Below are 23,559 nucleotides of genomic sequence, written 5' to 3' on the forward strand. Positions count from 1 at the left end.
TGTCAATCAACATTTTTTTTGGTTGGATTCCTTTGCTTGTGACAAGATGTCCCAAGTGCTCAATCCCTTGAACTCCAAACTTGCACTTAGCCCTTTTTAGAGTCACACCAGATTTCAATAAGATATCTAAAACCTCACAAAGTCTTGTGTTGTGTTCTAATTCAGTTGAACCAGAGACCAAGATATCATCTTGATAGATTTTCACCCCCACCACACCCTTTAATATTCTTTCCATGGCTCACTGAAAAACTGAAGCTGCCGAAATGGCATCCTTAGGAATTTAAAGGTACCAAAGGGTGTGGTGAAATCGTCAATTCTTGGGATTTTTCAGTAAGTTTATTTTGGTGGTAGGCTGAACTGAGATCAAGGGAAGAAAATATTTGGCACCATTTAGCATGCTCAGCATCTAACTAATATTGGGCAAGGGATAGTGGTCAACAACCACTGCTTTATTTAGCTCCCTCAAATCTATGCAAAGACGAGCCTCCCCATTGGCCTTACGGGCCATCACGACTGGGGAGACCCATAGAGAAGCCTCAACTTCTTCAATTATCCCATTGGCAACAAGCTTGTCTAATTCTATTTTCATGTTATCTCTAACAGCCATGGGAACATTTCTTACTTTGGCAGCTTTGGGAATGGCATTTTCTTTCAACCTAATCTCATGAGCATAATTCTTTAAGCACCCAAGCTCATTCTTAAAGACTTCAGAAAACTTATCCAGTAGGTTGTTACAATCAATTCCAACTGAATTGACATAGGGTCTATCTCTTAAATAGACCATAGGTTTAGCATTAGGATCCAGAAAAACAAAAAGGTCTTGTTGATGTGACCAGCTTATCAACGAGTCTCCTTTGATCGAAACATACATTTTCCCAGAGGTGATCCTGTCCTTAAATTCTATAGAACCCCAAAAATATCCAGCTAGTTTTATTGCTTCACCGCCATACCCTCTAGGTTTTATATCTGGTTTTAGTAACTTTACACAATTCTTAAGTTCTTTTTCATAAAATGTAAATGGTATCAAAGTAATCTTCGCCCCAGAGTCAAAAAGCATAAGAACTTCTTTGTCATTCACTAGTACTTTTTCGAGTGGACCATCAAGTTTCTCAACACAGTTTTCTAGAATAATAATTTCTTCCACATAATCTTCATCATCGCATTCAACTTCTCTAACTTTGGTCTTGCTTGATGAACTCGATCTACAACATTTAGAAGCATGCCCTTTCCTCCCACAAACCTTACACGTAGCTTTCCATCCAGGACATAATTTGTTATTGGCCAAGTGTCCCGTATCGCCACACTGAAAACACTTTCCTACAAAGTTGTTATTTGCAGACTTGTTTTGAGAACTGTACTTTGTGTTGGATGAATTAGGTTTCTGAAATGTATCCTTGTCCTTTTCTACTACTTTTCCACTTGCATCAGCATCTTTATTTGTGGCTAAGGCATCTTTCTTTATCACTTCTACACAAGCCTTTGAATGTTCAGAAGTTTTTGCCATAGTTAACACCTCATGTAAAGATGGATCATTCTTCTCCCACATAGATTCTTTGGCTTTTTCCAAGTTACACCCTAACATGAATTGATCTCGAAGATGTTCTTCACAGGAGGCTCCAAAATTGCATGTAGAAGCCAATTTACGAAGAATAGTAATATATTGTTCAACAGTCTCACCTTCATGTTGCAACCTTCTTCCAAAGTGATATCTTTACAAAACCATGCTTAATTTGGGCAGATAATGAATATCAATCTTTTTGATAGCAATTTTGTATTCACTTAAATCAGCCACAATATCTTCTATTAGTTCTGGAAGATGCTCATACACCTCTTGACCCTCAGAACAAAGGCAATGTAGCAAAAGGGATGTTTTTCTCTCCGCACATAAATTAGCATCACACACTTTTGCATAATGAGCGAACACCTTCTTCCATTTAGAACATTTTAATGGTGGATCACCCGGTGAATTTAGGAAAAATGAAGGTGTAGGAACATTTTGCATAGCCATAGTGGTAATAGAAGTGAGAAAATACAAAATTAATAAAGGAAGAGAATTCTTAAAATGGTGTGCATGTCACCGTGCCATAAACAGGGAGTATTTAAATGGCGTGTGAGACCACAGAGAAATAAACATGGTGCATGCTAGATAATGACAAACTTCAAAGTGAATGATTGTCACATCGTTTGCATCACAGCTTTAAATTAGTGCACGCTAAATATTAAACAGGATTGCGTGCCACCGAAAACTTGAAAGTGTATGACCTTTATTTGGTGTGCGCGTCACCGCGCTGTTACCTTTGTCATATAAAAGTGGAAAGACGTGTGATAACAAAGGTTTAAATGGTGTGTGCGTCACCGCGCTTTTTAAAAAAAAAAATATGTAGGTAACTGTCCTTTTTTTATTTCGGGGTGCGTATCACCGCGCTGGCACTGTCCTTCAATTTATTTATTCGTCACTGCTCTCTATGTTTGGTGTGCGCATTACCGCATGCTCATCGTAGCCTTCACCTTTCACTTTTTGTAGCTTTCACCCAATCCGAGAAGTTTTCCTTTACTGAGATGGCTGCCAACGAGTATAACAGAGAACGTAAAGGATGTTTATTTAAGTTTAAGTTCACGTAAACCTCATCCACAGGACCACTCCCCAAAGCAGCTGCTGAGATCACAGTCTTCAGTCCAGCCTGCCTCAACCGCCCCAATCTCCTAGGTTACAGAACCACTTCAAGAAGTGGTTCAATAACCTAGGATACCACACCCTGCTTGTGAGAAAAGTTGTGATTTGACTTCTCCTGTGTCACATATGTTCCTTCCAGTGACTTGAAAGCATGTTTTTCTACCATGTCTGCTAGAAACTGACCCAGCATTGGGGAGGATGGTTTGTGATAGCCCCCTTAATTTAAGACCTTTGATCAAATAGAGCTTGGAAACATGTACGAGCTCAATGTATTTGTAGATTTGATGTCACTACGGTGTATTTCTCAGTAATATGAAGGGATAAGTAGAGTTTCGTAGATGCATTACAATTTCCCAAAGCTGGCAGATATCCTGTCCACCATATTGTGAGTGTTATGCAGTATTGGGACAGAGAAAGGTCCAGCTGCATGTCTCTGGAGAGTGTGCCGCCCTGCTCCAAATTAAAAAGTAGTGTTTTGACCACCACCTCGATGCACATTGAGACCATGCATGTGTGTTGAGGCATTTTTTGAAAAGCAATAAGACCCTAAGCAAGGCAATGAGGTTGCAGGGGCACACTGTCTATGCCTCTTTGCATGGACATGATTACTATCACCTACCTGGACTGCAGAAGACTTTCAGTTGTGGCAGCAATGCTAATTTTGGTAATTATGTAAGACTTTATTTAACCTGTCAACTGGTAGGGATATGGCCTTTTCAGTGTGCCTGCAAGTTCCTACTATGAGGTTATTCACCCATCCAAGTTTAAGACGAGTAGCACTTGTGTGCATATATATGAGAGTTACAGGTAGGAGTGAAGTAACTGTGGTGCATGTAGCCATTGCCACATTGGCTTCTGTTTTGATATTTAGTGGTACCAGAGGTGGACAGGGAGAGACAGAGCTCGGATAGCCAATGTGGATTTGAGGGTCTATTCAGACATTTCGTGGATCTTGGCAGTGGGCCAGACTAGAGAGAGTCACCAAACTAAACTACTTGAATATTCAAAAGTCTATCTGCAACTTGAGTATATGGATGGGGCAGAAACATTCAGTCTGTGTGCCAAGATTTCCTTACCAGAGACTGGGTCATGAACCATTGGTAACTGGAAGGGGGAACAACCTTTACAACGCAACTTTTACAACGCACTACACTTACAACGCATTTTTTACAACGTAACATCCACTACAACGCATTCCATTACATCGCATGACACTACAACGCATTTTTAAAAACTACCTTTACAACGCATTCCATTACATCGCATACTACCTTTACAACGCATACCATTACAACGCATACCATTACAACGCATAATATTACATTAAAACCCCTACACTATCCAACACTTACCCTACTGTTGCACCCCCTGGAGTTAGAATAGTAATTATTACCCCTATACTATCCAACACTTACCCTACTGTTGCACCCCCTGGAGTTAGAATAGTAATTTTTACCCCTATACTATCCAACACTTACCCTACTGTTGCACCCCCTGGAGTTAGAATAGTAATTTTTACCCCTATACTATCCAACACTTACCCTACTGTTGCACCCCCTGGAGTTAGAATAGTAATTTTTACCCCTATACTATCCAACACTTACCCTACTGTTGCACCCCATGGAGTTAGAATAGTAATTTTTACCCCTATACTATCCAACACTTACCCTACTGTTGCACCCCCTGGAGTTAGAATAGTAATTTTTACCCCTATACTATCCAACACTTACCCTACTGTTGCACCCCCTGGAGTTAGAATAGTAATTTTTACCCCTATACTATCCAACACTTACCCTACTGTTGCACCCCCTGGAGTTAGAATAGTAATTTTTACCCCTATACTATCCAACACTTACCCTACTGTTGCACCCCCTGGAGTAAGAATAGTAATTTTTACCCCTATACTATCCAACACTTACCCTACTGTTGCACCCCCTGGAGTAAGAATAGTATTTTTTACCCCTATACTATCCAATACTTACCTTAAATGCAATTTAATATTATGCGTTGTAATGGTATGCGTTGTAAAGGTAGTATGCGATGTAATGGAATGCGTTGTAAAGGTAGTTTTTAAAAATGCGTTGTAGTGTCATGCGATGTAATGGAATGCGTTGTAGTGGATGTTGCGTTGTAAAAAATGCGTTGTAAGTGCATGTGTTGTAAAAGTGTGCGTTGTAACGACATACATCCGACTGGAAGACTTCTCTCAGCTCCATTGTTGGGGGAGTAATTGTTATGTTATATTAATTTATAAAGCGCACAGCTACTCAAAGAGTGTCCCGGCACTGTCATAAAGGGAATTGGGCAGACCTAGGGATTAACTGGTAAAAACCAGGTTTTGAGCTTGTTCTTGAACAAATCAAGGCTGTCTATAAGCCAAAGATCTCGTGGGAGTCTGTTCCAAAAGAGTGAACCTAGATAGGAAAAGCATCTCCCACCCATTCTGAAGTGGTCAATGCGGGGCACATTTGCAAGGCACACCGAAAAAGAGCAAAGGTTGCGAGCCGGGGTGTAAGTACTGATTCTCTTATTGAGATATAATGCTCCTGTCCCATGTAAGGCCTTGTACATGAGGACCATGCCTTTAAACTAGGCCTGGGCCAAAATTCCGTTCCGTTTGCGGAAATTGTGATAATTTGGCATTTTCGCGTTCCACGGAAAGCGCGAAAATGGCAAAATTTCCGCATTCCTCAGCTTAGCGATAATTTGTTTCTTGCTCGCGCTGTAAAATAATACATTCTCGCATGCGCGCGATCGCCTTACCTGAATCCCCACGTTCGCCGACAAGTTTTCCCGATCCGGTCGCGTTCTCCACGAGATGTTGGATTGTTGGTAGCCATTTGCGCTGTCTCATGACAGTTCGCGCCCGCAGTAACGTCATGTGTCACGCGATCACGTCTTTCTTCTCGCGATCCTGCACCGCGAGACAAGTGAAAACAAGGTGGCCGCGCCCGCGAGCAACCGCATGGGTAAGTTGGCGAGCCGCGACCAAGCAGAAAATACCGCGAACGGGCGGGAAAAAAACTTCCGCATCTTCGCGATATTTCCGCGTGTTTGCGGAGATTTTTAACATTTTCGCGATAATTTGCGAAAGTGAATTTCGCAAATTCCGCCCACCCCTACTTTAAACGCCACCCTCTTTTTCACCTGGAGCCAATACAGGGACCTTAGGTGAGGGGTCATGTGGGACCTGGGAGGCAGTCTGAGCAGCAGTTTTGCAGCAGAATTCTGAACCACCTGTAGTTTGTTAAGGAGATAGTCAGGGAGGCCAAAGTACAGCGCATTCCCATAGTCTAATATAGACATAATCAGGTTTGACACGATCTTTCAACCAGCAGCCTCAGATAGAAGCGGAAGAAATTGTTTCAGCATGCAAAGCACGATGAAACAAGACCCAGCAAGAGCTTCAATCTGCAAAAGGAAGGAGAGGGTGCTCTCTATCTTAATTCTGAGATTCTTGACACAGTTTTGTGGGAGGCCAGGGAGCAGCTGGTTGTTCAGCCAACAGGTTTCCACAAACTTGAGGGTGACAGCTCCAAAGGTCACAATCTCTGTTTTATCCAGATTGCATCTCAAATGGTCTGACTACAGCCACTGAAACACCTTGGTGAGACAGCGAGAAATCAGCTTTCCGTCTAAGTCCTTGCCTTTCTCACATGTACACAGCAGCTGTGTGTCATCTGCGTACAAGATGAATTGCCAATTTCCTTTGCCAGGTTGAGGACTAGCACCAGAGAAAGAACCAACAGGCCTGCCAGGTGGGCTGCCTGCATCCATATTCCAATGAGAAGGCTTACTGACTGCTCAGGAGGGCATTTGAAGATCCATTGCATGAAGAAGGCAGTGCTTAGGTGAAGCCAGTACTGCAGTGGGTAGAGGCATGGCAACGTGGTAATATTCTTTCTACACAGGTGCACCAAGCACCAAGATATATAACATGAAGTCAGAGGGGCTGGACGAGACTCTCCAGCAATGGACACATAGACCCTTTGTGATCAAGCAAAGCTGTCCTAGAACTCAACCATAGCAGGGTTCCATTGAGAAGAGTGGTTCACTGCCGACTGGTTTGTAACAAGGCATTTTTTTCAATTTGGGGGATGTCCATTCATCCACTAGGAAACACATTCGACTAGTTCTATCCAAGAAAACATAAGTCAATGTGGTAACCAACTAACCAAAACCAAAGTGGTACTTAATACAATTTATTTCCATAAAGATAATTTGATTGACTACATCATGATTAAAGTGTACACACAATGCAGAAGTGTTCAATGAGTGACAGATGCACATAGAAGGAAAAACACTAGATTTGTGACTCTAAGAGTTATTGACAAGGGGCTGTATATCCAGTCATTCATGTTGAACCAGCCATAATGTTGATACTAACCTTATCTTGTGGCACCCATGGTACAGTTATTGTTCTGGATGTGAGGTGGTAATTCTTTACATAATTTAATTGTCTATGGCACCTGCACATGCTGTAAGGCTGACCCATGCATTAGAGCTGTAATTCATGCATATCAGGGGCATTCCTGTCATGATGATGTCACTACTAGCAACAAGCACAAAAAGTGATGGGAGGAAGCTTACTAGAAGTTTGATCACTGGAAATAATTTGGGGTAACATTCCAACCTTTCATACTTTTGCCCACCATGCCACCTCAGATTAGACCTAGCCATATGCACATCAGTCCTGTCCCTGCTCCAATAGGAACAGTCCAACCCGAACTGCCAAGCCAGGTTCCTGAACACAAGCAATTCAAGACCAGTTTCACCCTGATTTGGGCTCTTCAGTCGGGTGTAACTCAGGGGCAGCTCATTGGGTAAATGGCACAGTGAGTAAGGGACCCACGTCTTGGGCATACCCATGGCCACTTAAGGCACTACATCTAACACACAATGGGTTGGAGGGTAACCTGAGTGATTGCCAGTGGTTAAACGTATTACAAGCATACTCCTATCACCTTTTGTGTGTTTGATGTACCATCCTACATTCAAAAATATTCAGAGATGAGACAAAGTGGCGAAAAAATTAACTAATGCAACAGGTAGGCTAGCAAATAAAATACAGCAAACTCACTATCCAAAACCTCAGATAGATATGACTTTGCCAATGACTAGGATTTGTAGTAATGAATATAGAAGCCACAAAGAGTACTCCAAATCATTGTTTTCTCAGGGTATTGCTTGATCTAACATGTTTAAAAATTCAGAAGATGGGGGCATATTTAAAAGCCCGTAATGCCACCGGAGAAGCACTTTTTCTGACGGATCGGTGACGTTGCGCCATTCCCCATATTTACAGGGTGGCCTTAAGCCACTTGGCGTGGCTTAATGCCACCTTGAAAAATGCCTCTTGCCGCAGAAGTCTGCTGTGGCAAAGGTGGTGGGGGCAATGGCTGTTGCTGTGGAAGTTCCACCACAACACCCATTGCTTTGTGACGCTGCACCAGATTTACAAGGCTGGGGCAGCCCCAAAAACTAAGGCCAGGTAATACATGGACTTAGAATAGTGATACAAGGTCAAATGTTAGATTTATCCTGTTTTTTTGCTCTTTCTAAGGGGCATATTATCAAGCATGGAGTTAAAGTTATCGCCGCTTTAGCGGAGAAAACTGCCGCTAAAGCGGCGATAATGGGCTTGATAATATGCACTTGAGAATTCCAATAGAAGCCCATATTGTCACCAAAATATGGGCTTCTATGGGAATTCTCAAGGGCATATTATCAAGCCCATTATCGCCGCTTTAGCGGCAGTTTTCTGCCGCTAAAGCGGAGATAATTTTAACTCTGTTTCTTGATAATATGCCCCTTAGTGTGCTGCATTCTGCAAAACACATTGAAAGAGCAAATCACCATTATTGATTGTTTATGCACAGGGAGGTGTCCCTACCTGCACATAAACAATCTCCCTGCAGCACAGCCATCCTTGCATCATGGCACAATAGTGCCTGTTCTGGTGCTAGGCATTTTTTTAACACCAGCGCTAGGGAAAATGGAATGTCAGAACGCGGTGTCACCAAATTTGCCGTAACACCACACTCAAGCATTTTCTAAATATCCCCCAATGAGATTTAAAGAACACGTTGAAAGGGTCTTGTTCTAGTGCCAAAAACATGACTTTTGATGGTTTTAGGAGTAAATGACAACTCACCTAGGGGCATATTATCAAGCCAAGCGATAGAATTATCGCCGCTTTAGTGGCAGAAAACTGCCGCTAAAACGGCGATAATAGGCTTGATAATATGCTCTATGGAATTCCAATTGAAGCCCATGCTCAACGTCCTTCACATTTAACATGGGCTTCAATTGGAATTCCATAGAGCATATTATCGAGCCCATTATCGCCGTTTTATCGGCAGTTTTCTGCCGCTAAAGCGGCGATAATTTTATCGCCTGGCTTGATAATATGCCCCCTACTGCTTTCCGTGGATGAAAGTATCAAAACCAAGGGGCATATTATCATGGACGGCGTTAAAAATTATCGTCGGTTTAGCGGCAGAAAACTGACGCTAAAGCGGCGATAATGGGCTTGATAATATGCCCTTGAGAATTTCCATAGAAGCCCATGTTCTGGTGTCAACATGGGATTCTATTGGAATTCTCTGCGGCATATTTTCAAGCCCATTATCGCCGGTTTAGCGGCAGTTCTCTGCCGCTAAACCGACGATAATTGTGCTTGATAATATGCCCCCAAGGAAGCCTGGATCACGACAATTGGCGTGGACCCCTTTTCCTACCCTCCCTTGAACCAATGTGTCACAGATTGCCTTAGCTTTACTAAACATGCAAGTCTCGCACATTTACATGAACCATGATTCTTTCTATAACGCATGTATTACTTGTGTATTTTATATGCACCTAAGGTGAGTGTGAAAGATGTTGTCAGAATGCAGTTTATTAACCATGATATTGTTAATTACGAAGTCAATAATACACTGATATCGATTCCAACATACCCGGCAACCAAAATAGCATTAATAAAGACTGATAATTACTTATTAATATCCAGCTCGAAAATGACTGCGACAATAGATTGTTTACTTCTCTATAGCATCACGATTATTGTAAGAGTGCGATGTCTTTACTATGGCATTCACAGTTCCAATTCCAGTTTGGATATCCGTGGCAAATCGAACCCTAGATGGCAGTGTTGTCTCATCTATAGCCACATTGTTCTGTTCGGATGAGGAGCTCAAGCACTATATAATGAAAACACAATTCGCCGGTCGGAAAACACGTTTCTGTTACGAAAATTACTGCTATATTTTGCACATACAAAGGAAATAGGTACACAATATATTATAATTATGACACGTGTTTGCACAAGTGCTTTTATTTATGCTGAACATATTTAGTAGACTTCATACATAGTTGATGGCAAATGCAATGGTTTAAAATTACTGCATTTTCCCCAGCACTTTTCAAGCACCAGCGTGTTTAATAGAATGTATGCTTATTTGATGTGATCTTATTCCAATGTGATTAAGAACACTTAAAGTACATGGACTTTTCTGAGTAACAGTTGGTTTGACAACAGTCCACAGTTGAAAGACATGGGGGGCAGAGGCGTAGCTAGAGCTTGTGGCGCCCGGGGCTATCCCTCAGATTGCCGCCCCTGGTTGCTGGGGAAAAAGGACGGCGAGCACTTGAAAGAGGTCCGAGAGACACGTAGTATCGCCGCTAATAGTTGCCTCGATCATGCAAGTTACATGCACATATATGACACGGTCCAAGGCTACACAGTTGAATACACCAGTGACTGGCAGCACAAAAGAGAACACACAGACTGCATGATCTATCTGGGGACTCAGAAAAACCGCATGTGACATCCATCAGAGAGCTGTGTGAATAATTACCTGGTAATCTCCTCAGCACAATGCACACATGCACATACCAGACACTTTTCAGGGATCCATCATCTACAGCTGACATTAAATGACCATTCATCATGGTCCCCCCATTAAAGCAGTGCACTTTGTGATCTGCATGGTACATGTTCTTTGCAGCAGGCACATTAACCCTCTGTGCTACCTTTCCAGGAGTCAACCCTTCCACTAGACAAAACTCTGATCTCTCTCTAGGAAGAACATTAATCACCGAAGTTATCCTGACATTTTTATTGTTTCTGAAAATTGCTGGAGGCCAGGAAGGAGGCAGCAAGTTTTTTTTAAACCATAATATACTTGCAAACACTACGCACCCTCCCAAAATAGGTACCCAGTGAGGTCACACCGTTCGCATCGCCCTAACCTGCTCAAGGTTCATGTGACCTCAGTGACAGAGTCACAGCGACTGGATCACTGTTGCTCTAGGGTGTGCTGCTTCGTAGGCCTGCCCGCAAGACTGGAGATGAACTTCAGTATGGATTGAGGTGGAGAGGCCTTCAAGGTTAACCCACAATTGACACCACTAGGGTACACCTGCTTGTGCTAAGACTTCAAGCCTTCTAAGGTCTAGTAGGGCCTTCTAAGGTCTAGCATGGGAATGTACTCCCCAGTAGAGTGGTCCGGTGGACTGGTCATGAAGGCTGAACCCGGATCCCAGTTCCAAATTCGACAGCTCTGGCCAAAGTGCCACATCCTCTCCCCCACTGAACACCATACTTCCCCACTGAAAGAAACTCGCACTGCCTTCAGCTATAACCTAATTGTGCCCGCTATAAACACTTGGATGTGGCTCAATTCAAATTATGCACTTGATAAGAGTAATATGTGGCCTAAAATAAAAAAGTAAAAGCAACCACTCATAGGGAATGCAAGATTAAGTAAAGCATGTGAAATATAAGCAGAAACAACATTTTTACCTTAACGATCTCTCACTCACTATTCAGAAATCAGCGAGTGGTTTTACCTGAAAAGTTAAGGACATGACTAGAGGGCCCTGAAGGGAACCGTTTCAATGTCCATTGCTTATATCATTACAAAACGTAAGCAGCATGGTTTAAAAAGACCACATCCATAAATACAGAGCCATGGTACACATGTGGTTTTCCAATCCACCCATCAACCAGGTATTGCAGTACCTCCAGGAATGGTATACTTTCTCACCTGGGAACAACAATGCTGTTCAAAGAAAGACGGGAAAACAAAAGTAGCACTTCACTGGCAAACTCTGTAAAGTGATGCTGATGTATTTGGATGTAAATAAAACCAATCTGGCCACTTTGCAACCACTCTGTCTTGCTTTATTTAGTTATGTATTTATTTTTCATATTTAAAACCTTCTATTTCTCTAGATCTCGCTGCACTTTGGAATAGAAAAATGTCAGAAAAAGAGCATTTCTCGCAAGGGTGTTTTTCTTTTTTGGATCCATTTCACAGGGAAGCAACTAAATGAAAGAAGGAAAGAGAGGTTGTAAACCGTTTCTTCAAGTCACGGTTTTCAGTAATTGAGGAGCAAGACAGAAAGAGAGGGAATAATAGGAAGAGAGGGGGGGGACAGCTGCCAGCACAAAAAAAGAAGAGGACATTGCCCGAGTCCTATTCCTTCTCTGCCCGTCCCTGAACGTCCACGAAAGCAAGCTGAGCATTATCTGAATGCCTCCCCCAAAATAGTGCCACCTGGGCCGGACCGCCCCCACCGCCCCATCCTAGCTACATCACTGTGGGGGGGGGGCATATTTACATGAAAAGGGCACAACGCAGTGCCGCAAGAAAGTTTGTTGCGCTGAGGTGCGTCATTTTCAAAATGTGGGATGCGCTGTATTAACAAGAATACAGCGCATCCCTGTGCTCACCCCTGCTCCGGTGCAAAAAAAGGTGCCTAGCGCTAACGCAGGCACCCTTTCACCATGGTATAAGGGCACCTGCTTTGTAGAGATGATTGTGTTTGTGCAGGAAGGGATACCTTCCTGCACAAAAACAATACTGGGGTTTTGCTGCTTCTATGTCTGCTGCAGAATGCAGCAAACACATACAAGGAGAAATAAAAGTATTTTGAAAGGCATTTTTCAGATCCTTGTATATCTGGAGCAGTGTCAAAAAGCCATGGATGTTGCTGGGAACGCCCACAGCAACACCCATTCCACTCCCCTTTGCCACAGAAAACTACAATGCAGGGGGCCATATTTACAAGGCTGTGTTAAGCCACGCAAAGTGGGTATGCACAGCTTTGTAAATATGGGCTTGCACAGAGCGTCACCAGGGCGTCAAAAAAGGTGACGCTCCGGTGGCACTAGGGGCGTGTAAATATGCCCCAGATTACAGGTTTACAATCCTGCTGGAATTCTCCCCTTCAACAGACACAGAACTCTGTGTAGATTCAACCATGCTACAGCTTTAGCTGTTATGACTTTGCATTTAATGCAGCCATCTATGTAACTAACCTCTCATTCATGGCCCTGCTTAGGGCCATATGTATGAGCCCAGTTGTGTCATGCCTTGCACCATGCAATGTGGTGCAAGAGCAACGCAATTCAAAAATCAGATTTATGAAGCCACGCAAGGCCTGAGTGGCTTCATAAATCTGGAAAAACGCATCACACTGAAAATCGCTACATTTTGTAACCCTGCCTTGGGAAGGCATTCCATGAGTGTTGCGTGGGTTTTCCCATGCAACTCCCATGTTTTTTTATGCATTTCCGGATTTTCCAAAAGTGGTAGACCTGGGAATGCGCAAAAAAGATAGGCCATCTCAGGTGAGGCATATCGTGGAGAAATATCATTATTTCTCCTTGTTACTTCCTAGTTTTGTGTGTGTTGCATTCTGCAGCACAGACAGAAAGAGGAATATCCCTCTCAGTACTCTATTTGTACAGAAAGGTTTACCTTCCTGCAAAATACAATCTTGCTTGCAATACAGGTACCCATGCACCATGGTGCAAGGATGCCTGCATTGGCACTAGGCAGCCCATTGTGTGCCAGAACTGGGAAAAGGACAGGAATGTGCTGCGTTGGAATAAATGCAGTGCATTCCTGCCCTTTCCCTGTAATGCAGTGTTGCATTACAATTATATATATATATGCCCTTAAATGGCTGGCAGTAATGTGATAACCACCAAAACATTCTCGTCCACCTCCTTTAGTGTGCTGGGTATGGCAGCTTTCTGAACGCCTGAGCTGATGGCAGCTCCATCGCTGGAAAACCATTGTCCCGGCAGCCGCCAATGGAAATGATAAAGAGCAGTCATCGTATTTACCTATTTATTATGGCTCACCATTCCCACTGTTTTCCCATTCCTACACCACCTTGAAAACCATGGCAGAACTGGACAGGAAAAAAGGAAAACATTTATTTTTCCTCATCTCCCCGCCCTGTCTTCCTGCACAAAAACCTTCATTAATTGTGTTTTGCTCCTTCTATGTGTGCTGCAGAATGCAGCACACATAAAGGCATATTTAGAAGAACCTGACTCCGTTGCTGTGTCACTTATTTGATGCTTTGATGGCTTTTTTTGGCACAATATTTTTAGAAGGTGATGCTAGAGCCCTTTAGCGTCACTTTTTCACTGCTAGCGCCTACTTTTCTTATCGCCAGATGCGTTAGCTGCAGGTTTTGGTGATGATATGCAAAGTGGGCATACCCATGGAAAAAGCATCGCAAAACTGACACAGCCGTATGTACAAGGATTTTCAGAAATGGCACTACTTTTGTAAAAACAAGCCTAAAAATGGCACATGGGCACTGGTATTATAGCAGAACACACCCAAATCACTCTGGCAAGCTCAGCTACACCATAGATCTACTACTGCATCTCGGAGCACCAAGGAGATGACCATGCCCATGACAACCACAGAGGCATTGCAGGAGAAGGAAGCGGACATACCACCAGTGGATTTTCCTCATTGACCTCGGAGGAGGTCATTGTCCATTACAGGCTCAGGAGGGAGTCCATTTTCCACCTCCTGCATCAGATAGCACCAATTCAGCCAACTTCGCAGCACTGCACCGTCATACCTCATAGGCCAGAGTTCTTCAATCTGTGGGGCGCGCCCCCCTGGGGGGGCGCGACACCATCTCAGGGGGGGCGCGCACTCCAAGTCTTCTTGGAGAACTCCCGTAATGGTTGGAGGGGGGCGGGAGTGGAAATCGACGGGGCACGAAGTGCCCATGCTTTTGTCTTTTTAACTCTCCCAGGAGGGGGTTCATTCATAGAGCCGAAATGCTTCAGCTGCAGTGGAAGGCAGGCTGTCTCCTCTGCTAAAACCGAAAGCATTGCAACAGGACTCTTCGCTTTCGATATCATAGCAGAGGAGACCCCCTGCCTCCCACCGCAGCTGAAGCATTTCAGGTCTATGAATTAACCCCCTCCTGGGAGAGTTAGCTCTTCCCAGAATGGAGACAACGTTTCCACAGACGTTTTAAGGTATGGGCAAGGTGGGCTCCAGCCTTTCAAAGGGAGTTGGGGGGATTGAAACTGCCAGCTCTGTAACTGCCAGCTCTGTTCTAAAGTCTTGCCCTCATGACCTTTAACATTTTGTAAACACAATGTTGTAAATAGGGTTTTTCTATCATTTGTTTTTATTGTGTATGAGTCTATTATAGACATTTTGCAGACAAAATGTGTTTGTGTCATGCAACATCCATATAAAAAGTTGATTTTAGATCAGTACAGGACCTCGCATATGAGAAATGGGAGGGTGTGACAGAGATTATTTGCAGTAATATTAGTGGACTGCTGTTGTGTTACATACTGAAAACACACATCACTATCCCTGAATATCAGATGTACACACATTTATTTGACCAAAGAAGGCATGAAAGAGCTGAGACTGGATCATAAAATCAAAGCTGGACCGAACAGGGGACCCCAAAATACATTTAGCCCAGTTCCCACAAAATTCTTAAAACGTCCCTGAAAGTTTCTTTTAAAATTACACAGGCAGGCGCGCAAAATGCCAGCCAACCATGTGTTGTTTAAACAGCCTGCAAATTGCTTGTCTTGACACGAAATATGGTTATAAATAAAGAAGTATGAATTTATTTGTAATGTGACTTTTCTGTCTTTGTTCCCTTTTATTATCAGTCATGGATCATTCAGGCAGCTCTAGAAAACAATTAAAAGTTCTTTCTATTTATATTTGCTGTTCAAAGTATGCACAGACAAGTGCTGAAAATACAGCTTTAGGTGACTGCTTATTTTTATACCGCCTGTGACATAAAAATAATGAGGTGGAAACCCTAATCATAAGACTGGAAGTTTGTTGAGGGATCAGCACATTATTTCTTTCCTCCACCCTTATCCCTGGTTACTGTCATAAGAGCAATAGTTTAACACATTTGAAACCCTACGCTGCCATCAATAACTTGCTGAGTTACTTCAAGTGTCTGGGATTGCACCTTGCATTCAGACAACTCGCTCCTCCTTCTTGCCCTTCACTTTCACCCTCACCCTGCACTCACACTGATCCGATATACTCACACCATTCACCCACTTACCCTCCACTCACACTGATAACTCTGCAATCACAGCAATCACAATGCGCTCACACCATCACCATGCACTCACACCATTCACCCACTTACCCTCCACTCACAGTGATCACTCTGCACTCACAATGCACTGGCGCTGTTCACCCTGTACCTCACCCTGCACACGAGCACACTACTCAACCTGCACTCATGTGATACTTCACACACCTGTCCCCCTCACTGCTCAATCTGCAATCTCACTCAAATAAGCCCACCCCTAACCATACATTCATTATTCCCACTCTGCACTAAAATGCGCACCCAAATTCATATGGTCACCTCACTCACCCCTGTACACAAGTATGGGCGTGTCGTACCCCATCAAGGTTTTTGTCCTAAATTACAAAAGGAGCCATCTAAATGCACTGCAATCCAGCCTTCCAGGGGCCCCTTGATAGAGACATTTCTGTTTTTGCCCCGATGGCCTGGAATAATTCCTCAACAGATTCTTACAAACAGTTTTGTTTAATTTCTTTTTAATGTGATTGATATGAGGGAGTCTATTACTATTTGCAGAGAAATGTGTTTGTTTCATGCAACAACCATAAAAAAGTTAGATCCAAGCGGGTCCTCACATATGAGAAATTGGAGGATATCACAGATATTATTCACTGTAAAATTAGTGGGCTGCTGCTTTGTAACAAAAGTGAAAACACATCACTATCTCTGAATATTAGATGTAAACGCTTTTAGAATTTCGACTACAGTGCCTGTGCACCGTTAGTAGCCTGGCTAAATAGAGTATGGCAGAGCTGAAAGTAAATCATTTAAACTCAAAGCTGTACTGAACAAGGGCCCCCAAAAATAGTTTTGGCCCAGGGCACCCAAAATCCCTAACATGTCCATGCCATCACAAAGTCTGTCAGACAACATTACTCTGAAGTAAAATAGACAACATCATTAATTTATTATTAGGTCTATTTTTGTTTTTTAAACATCAGCCCGACGTGTCCTAAATCCCCCCATGCTTCAGGCAAGCAACTTATCGTACCACAACGGAATTCTCAATTAGGTGTTCGTTCAGCGCCCTCTGTGTGGACTTTCAACTATCTTCAGATCCATAACTGGTTGGTGGGCAATTATCCTATTATAATGCTGCCTAAAACGTTTGGTAATGATTTCTAGAGAAGATTTGTTTCTCGTATACCAGCTCTAAACTAGGGAGTGCTCGAAAAATCTGAAAACACTGTCTAGCTTACAGTCCCTGTCTTGGCTGAAAATCTCTGCAAAATATTCAGCTTTGGGAGAAACCGCTATCAAAACTCTCTTGCCTTTCAGCTCGTCCTATTTATGTGAGATTGGTTTCTCAGCACTTGCGGTTTTAAAGACTAAGTACCGTTCAAGACTCGACGTGGAGCACAACCTGAGGATGGCAGTAGCAAAAATCCATCCACAGATTGACCGTCTCTGAAAAACAGGCACACCTCTCACATTTATGTTGGTGGTGAAACAAAGCATCCTAGTAAAAACAATTTGCGCACATTTTATCTTGGAAAGTGGTGTTTTGAGCTGTGTAATAAGCCTCTGTGATTTCACCACACCCGCTCACAAACCTGCCGTTAACTAAACACTTTTATTGTATTGAACATTATTTGCTGGATATGCTTGGAATATGCGCGTGGTGGTCGATTCCAAAAATTTCAGTCAGGTTGTGGGGGGGCCCAACATCTAAAAAAATTCAGCTGGGGGGGCTCAACCTACAAAAGTTTGAAGACCTCTGTCATAGGCCAAGCTACTTGCTGTCCTGCATATGCTGGCATCTGGAACTTTCCAACCCACCAAGGCCAGAGTGGCAGGACTATCCCAGGCATCCTTCTCAAGGTTCCTCCCCTCCTTTCTGGATGCCATCATAAGGATCACACCCCATTATCACTATTTACCCAACACAGCGCAGCAACAACATAAGAACAAGCAAGGCTGTTATGTCATGACATGATTTCCACATGTATTTTTGGCAATGGACTTCACCCGTGTGCAACTTGTGTCTCCAGCGGCAACATCACACATGTACCGCAACAGGAGGCACACCTATTCAATGAATGTGCAGGCAGTCATGGATCATCTGGGCCTCTTCATAAATGTCTCTGAAGAGTACCCTGGCAGTGCTCATTATTGTTTTATCTTTCGGTATTCCACCATCAATGAGCACTTCCAGAATGGGACCTATGGGAAAGGACTACGGGTTGGTAAATATATCTGAAGCACTTGAAAGACCTCATTGCAGTCAATTATGTAGGAATACGTTGATATATTACTCTTGGGTTGTATGAGGCAGTGCATATGTAGTTGGTGTGGGCCTACATACTTGTACCATATTACATGGCATATGCACAACACAACCCCTTCAAGTCACACGTCTATACTGCCAAAGGCACTGTGGGCCATATGTAAAAGGGAACTGCGCTGATAGAGTATCACTATTCAAGATGCTCTGGTGGAGCAGCTTCCCAAATCATATCAGTATGGCAATGCAACGTCTGTCTGCATGATATTGCATGGCCTCATTGGTATGCAGTAAGGCAAGCCACAACAAAGTGCAGCATTCCTTGACCCCCCGTAAGAATGTGTTCCATTGGCCTTGCAGCGGCCTTACCAGTGCAACACCAATGAAGATCTCACACATTTCCACACATCCTATGTTCAGGCACCCTGGGACTGTGTGCAAATATTGTGCCTCCCAAGGGGAGGTGAAATGATGATACGGAATAACATGTCTCTTGGTCATGTCCAGTTATTAAGTGTCCTGCATTCCACATGACACATAGGAGGAGGTAATTGCATAGATTGTCTGTTTTTTGGTGCTGGAATGTGTCCCTTAAAGCATGACCTCATGTGAGGACACTAAGCTGACACAGGTGCACCATGGTGCAAGGGAGGGTGTTGCACTAGTCACTACCATGTGATGGTGCGTATGGGACAAACACTGGATCTGCTGTATGTTAGGAAAAAGGCACATTAGACACCTGCACTTTGGATGCAAGTGCTAAATGAGGCCCTATGTGTGCATTTAATAGTGTCAAAGACCCTCACATATGCAACACCTTGTAAAATAATGCATCAAAAAACTCTGTTGAAGCAAGATAATAACCGTCTCTAGTCTGTGTGTCCACATGTAAATCTCATGATCATGAGATGTATCCCAGACCTGTGAAACTGAGAAATATTGTCATATATGAACCTTACCAGGATTAGGTTTACCATGCTACATTATATCACTCATCATAAACACGCATCACATCATATGCACACACTTTTTTGTTGTGCACAAACCACTATCATTCATTCAAGGCCACAGACTGTGCAGCAAGGTGCAGCCTCATGCACAAACTATGTCTTCCACGATAGCCAACAACAGAGTTATTATGGGAATAATGTGTGTCTTGGAGTAATACTACACAGGTTCTGCCGTTGCAGTCACAACACACTGGACAAAAAAACATGTGGAAAATATAGCCTACACTGTCAACAAGCAGTGTGGCACTGTAGTGTAGTTAGTCTACCAGTTGCGCTGTACAGTGCACAATTAACACATATTTCTAACCCCTTGTGTACTGTCACCGTAGTGGACACTGTGAACTGCCATGTGTATACTATCATGTCCCACATTGATATCCACTCACTATCCTTCCCATTGCAGTACACACTGAACAACATTGGCTCTCAATGGCAATTATTGTGTGACTGAAGTACGCCACATCACCTGCTCCTGTTACATGTGGTAAAACAGATCGGTATCAGTTCAGGAATGGCAATAGTAGCCAATAATAGATACAATAGGTGAATGTGAGATATGGCAATTTTACTCTCCCTACTGTTGACAAATCATCACCTGCTTGACATTGGCACTCACAAGTATGACAGATAGTAAGTGCATTGCATAGGACAGCACACCTGTATGTGTGGCCCAGCGCCAATCATTTCTAATCCCTACTGGCGTGTATGCCACACAATATCAAAGCACGTCTTTTACAGTAAGCACGGTGTATGAGCCAACCAGGACACATAACAGTATGGACATGAATGATGGGTCATTGCTTGTTGTGACTCGTAACTAATTGTACACCTCCTTTCTTTGCAGCTGACCAAGGATATGCTCTGCTGCCATGGGTCAAGACTCCTCTGAAAAACCCACAAACAGATGCCCAGCAGACCTACAATCATGCCCTATGCAGCACCAGGTCCATCATTTAGCAGACATTTGAAGTATAAAAATGATGCTTCCGAAGCCTTGACATATCTGGGGGTAGATTGATACACTCGCTGCCTATGGTGTGCAAAGTGATGTTGGTGTGCTGAATATTGCACAACGTATGTGTAAGGACAAATGTGCCAAGGGCAGATTCGACAATGGGGAGCAGGAACTGCCAGACAATGAGGAGGAGGAAGATGAGGAGCCTACCATCAATTGCCAAAATACGGCAGAGGGACAAAATAATCAACCATTTCTTCACAGAATCATGAGTGATGGACATGATCTCACAAAATGATGACAGATCTAACATTGTTAATCTATTTGTAAATAAATATATGAGCACTACCACTGTGTATGCTTTTTGATTTCATTCTCACAGCAAACACCTAATCATTCACATTTGACCTGCTGCTAATAGTCCCCCAGATAATGTATGTAGCTATGTATAACAAAGAGCACTGAACATCATCTGGTACAAATGAAATAGTGGGTGTTCGCCAACTACCTTTAGCAGATAGTCCTTGTTAGAAATGGGATCTCTGGTTGGCAAAGGCGTGCGCCAAAGCCAGGCAGAAACCACCACTCTAGTCAGGGCATGGAAGTTACAAGCCAAAGATAACCCCTGCTCACCCCCTTGGTAGCTTAGCACGAGCAGTCAGGCTTATCCCGGAGGCAATGTGTAAAGCATTTGCGCACACGCACACAGCAACAACATCCCTGGCACACCACAAAAGGATTATAGGTTATATTTAAATATGGCCTTTGTATTATTATAGCACATTAGAATAGTAAGCACATATTATACATGGTGCCACCTGGCAGTAGGTCATATTTACAAGGGATTATTTACACCTGACAGGGCCAACTGGAACACTGGTACCATCACAAAGTGAACTTACTAAATGTAGAACATATCATAATCATAGGACACAACCAGTACCTACTGGTAATCACTGTATTCAGCTTCAGCCTGTAACATAAACCACATTATGCACAGTATCACATTAGGTGCCAAGCGCATTGTGCGCCAACCTCACCAGCATAAACACATTATGCAATTCTCTCTAAACGCATTAGACCCTAACCTCCTATGTATAACTACATTAGGGGCATAAATCACACAGTTGAACATAATCTCACTAGCATAAACCACATTCTAGAGGTATCAAACTGGGTGCGTAAAACATATTATACACATTACATTTCCTAGCACCACATCACATTAGGGCCTGGCGCCCTATAAATCTAACCGTCCCCCTGGCCAACAGGTCATCTCAAAAAGGGGCTCAAATGCCCTATGTCCAAAGAGTCAGGGCTGCTGCCAATGCAGAGAAAGTCAAGGGTGTGCCACTGCGCAAACCTAAACGTTGCAGCTGCCCACTACTTGCTGGGCAGCTGTGACTCAAGAAGGAAGCCTAAACGGCGCAGCTGGCACTAAGTGCTGCACAGCTGTGGGTCACACCTGCAGGCCTGGCACTCACTGTGCCCTCTGATCAATTAGGCAAAATGGGCCCTGGCATGGCTATGCCCTCGGGCGCCTCACTAGGGCTCCTTAATACACTCTGCCCCCATGTTGGAGCCACACGGGGCTCTGTACACCATATGCAGAACAGTGGAGCCACACAGGCTCTGGAAAATATGTGGAGCGTTGGAGCCATCTAGGCTCTAAAAACAAGTATGCACTAAGAATAACTTGCCCCCAAGCGTTGGAGCGCACTGGCTCTCCTAAACACATCTGTCCCCAAGGAAGCGCACTGGCACTTTCAAACCACCATGCCCCCGATGGAGCCACACGGGCTCTAAAACAAAACATGCCCACGATGGAGCGGCCCTCTGCCATGTGGGACCGCTCAGGGGGTAGGTACCGGAACTTGTGCCTCGGTCCCCTCTTCTCCCCCCCAGCCCTCTTCACCCACCGGGCTGCGGGCCGTCCTGCTGCCGAGCTCGGCTGCTCTCTGCGCCGGTGGGGCTCGGGAGGCTCGTCTCTCTTCTGGGGCCGCCTCTCCCGGTCACGCTGTGGTTGCCTGTGGGAGTCCCTCTTCACTACGGGAGTCCCACCTGGCTTCGCGGCATCACAGCTCTTCACCCGGGCCCCCTCCTGGGACCCGGGACTCATCATCAGTACTCGGGGAGGCAGGGTAGGCTCTCGTCCTCCCCCTTGGCATACCGGGGCTCCATCGACTCCCGGGAGCCAGGCATCAACAGGGCACGATTTCCGGTCCTGCCGCCAGCCCCGCCCAGAAGCAGGCGAACTTTGCCTGGCTTCCGGGTTGGCGGCCATTACTCCCTCGGGCTGTGGTGGTGATCTCTCCGGCAGCAGAATGCGGGTTGGGCACCCGCAGTCCAAAAACAAAAGTCAACAAGGCGCAGTGAGGGGTAGGCTCCCTCCGATTTAGAATATAAAGCAGGGTGGGCTCCTGCTTTTCGAAATATAAAAATAGTGGCCATGTGGGTGGGCACCCATGAAGAAATCAGAGAAAGCGGGGGGAGTCCCTACGTCGGGACTCCCTCAGGACACGCTGCAGCTCAGCGCTGCAAGGGCAGTACACAGAGGGTCCCTCCTCAAAACAAAGGGGCTCCAGAAATAGCAAATAAAGCGCTCTCCATCAGCTGGCACTTTCAAAGTAAAGCAAAGCACTTCCATACTGCAAAGGTCCTGGAAGCTGGGAAGAAAGGCAAAAGGGTTCCAGGGCATAGCTGGACCCAGGGAGGCAGCCCTCCTGGCAAGTCCTCCTGGGCCCCAGCAGCAGCACGCCCCGCAGGAATCAGGATCCAAAGCAGAACATTTTCATGGGGTCACAGCCCCTTCTTTTATACAGCATTTTCCTGTGTCACCTTCACATCACACAGCACACAGAAATGCCAACTTCTAAAAGCGGCACTTCTCCAATAGACACAATAAATCTGCGCCCACCATTGCGAAGCATTTATTCTCACGAGTTCGCACATACTAAACTCGACTCTGCACTCCTCTCATACCAGGAATTACCATGGACACACATATCCCCCATGCATTCCTATGGGAGGGCAGGCCAATCTCACCACACGCACTCAGAGCGCACGCACTTTACACTGGGCCACAGTGCTAAAGTGCGCAGAGGCCAAAAATCACTACCAATATGTCAGAGCTTAAGGCAAAAAGTTCAGGGGTGAACCTGCCTGAAGGGCCAAGTTCAACAGTCCTTCATTGTAACCTACAATTAACATGGGCTTGGTAATGTAGATAGTGGGCAATGACTGTGTGTCTGTCTCTCCTGCTGCTCGCCATTTATACGACCTC

The sequence above is a fragment of the Triturus cristatus genome, chromosome 8 (assembly GCF_964204655.1).
Source record: "Triturus cristatus chromosome 8, aTriCri1.1, whole genome shotgun sequence".
Classification (NCBI taxonomy): domain Eukaryota; kingdom Metazoa; phylum Chordata; class Amphibia; order Caudata; family Salamandridae; genus Triturus; species Triturus cristatus.